We start from the raw sequence: 1,665 nt of genomic DNA, 5'->3' as shown, positions 1-1,665 counted from the left end.
CCCTGTCAGGATGGGGACTGTGGGCCAGAACAGGGTGACAGGTCACTGAGAGCACTGGTCACCATGCAGCCCCTGCCATCCGAACCCAGGCTCCGAGTGTCCCCAGAGAGATCAGCAGATTGTCCCGCTGGTCTTGGGTCCTACACCCCGAGGGTCCAAGGGTGATGTGGGTGGAATGGACTTTTTTCCAGGGCAGGGGATGTTGGGGGGCACCCAAGTGTGGATGTGACTCTCTGGCCCACACCCTGCCTCCCCCTCCCATGGATTCTGTTCACCTAAAACCTAGGGGCTCGGGGCCAATGGCCTAGGAGGGAATTAGCTGGACTCTTGTGCTCTAAGACAGAGTCTGGCACTCAGAGGGGCCTCCAGTAGCCAGCGTCTGTGCAGCCCTCTCACCCAGAGGTGCCCTTCTCTGAGCACATTTCCACATCTTTCAGCAACCTGTGCCCAGGGGCCTTCCTGGGACAGCTGGGGTCAGACCTTCATTCTGAGATTTGGGGTCAGCCGCATTGGGCAGAGGCCCTCGATCTCTGTCCTAGGGTGGTTCCTCACCCAGGTCCCCACAGCAGGGCCAGGAGGCCCAGTCAGCCAGGTAAGCATGGGCTCCTTTGTGCCATGCTTTGTTCATCTGTAGTGAACAAATGGAGCTTCACAGTGAGCCATGAACGCTGGTGTGAAAACGGGGAACTGGTCACCACAGAAGAGAAAGCATAAGTCAGATCCTGCTTACCCTGCTTCTCGGGCCTCCGTCCTGCCATGGGTGGTATGAGCAGAAGCTTTGGTTCTGTGGGGCGGGGCAGGTGGAAGGGCGCTGGGGGAGACAGACCTACCTGCAGTGGGGACCCTGCTGACCTTGCTGAGTGGGGCATCTGACAGCTGGACCTGCAGAGAGTCTGCTCAGAAGAGGCTCGGGGCTATGGTAGAGCTGGGGTGTGGGAAGAGATGCAGACAGGGCCGTCTTCCTGTCCTCTCCTCAGGCCCTGTTACACCTTGCCTGGTCCTAGTTTGAGGGTGTCCTGTGTCCCCATCCACGCCGAGGAAAGTCCTTGTTCCAGACTGTGTTTGATGGGCAGGATGGAAAAGTAAGGGATAAGTGAGGGGGCATTCCCCACCCTTAGACCACAAAACCCCAGACCCCAGCCTCGTGGGGTGTTGAGTCTGGACTTGTCCACCCCGTACCCTGAAGCCAAAGATGGCTAGGACCCATGATCAGCTGAGAAGGGACCTGTCCTTCTCTGAGGGCCTCCAGGAGCAGCAAGTGTCTGACCAAGCCTGTATAGGATGGATGGCCCAATTCCTGACCCCCAGGGTTGGTGGTATTCCTGGAGGGCCGCCTTGGGGATGAGGGGGGTCATGGTGCTCAGATGGCCAGTCCTCCAGCCAATCCAGAACATGGGGGGCCAACTTCGGGTGGGGACCTGTGTGCTGAGGCCAGAGGGCAGCCAAGCCTGTGGTGATCGGTGTTGGGGTCATGGGGACAGTATGGGGTCATGGGGACAGTATGGGGAGCAGCGTGCTGGAGAGGGGCCTGTGGAGAACAGGCAGAGGGGCCAAGCGCCTTAAATTCTTAACTCCGCGGCCACTAGCTCAGAAGCAACAAAGCCCACATGGAACAACATATCAACCTGTGTGATCACGAGGTGTCGAACGGATCACTGAAGACAA

The sequence above is a fragment of the Echinops telfairi genome, unplaced genomic scaffold (genome assembly GCF_000313985.2).
Source record: "Echinops telfairi isolate 266 unplaced genomic scaffold, ASM31398v2 ScPeMD7_5;HRSCAF=22, whole genome shotgun sequence".
Taxonomy (NCBI): domain Eukaryota; kingdom Metazoa; phylum Chordata; class Mammalia; order Afrosoricida; family Tenrecidae; genus Echinops; species Echinops telfairi.
This window is presented reverse-complemented; position numbering follows the sequence as displayed.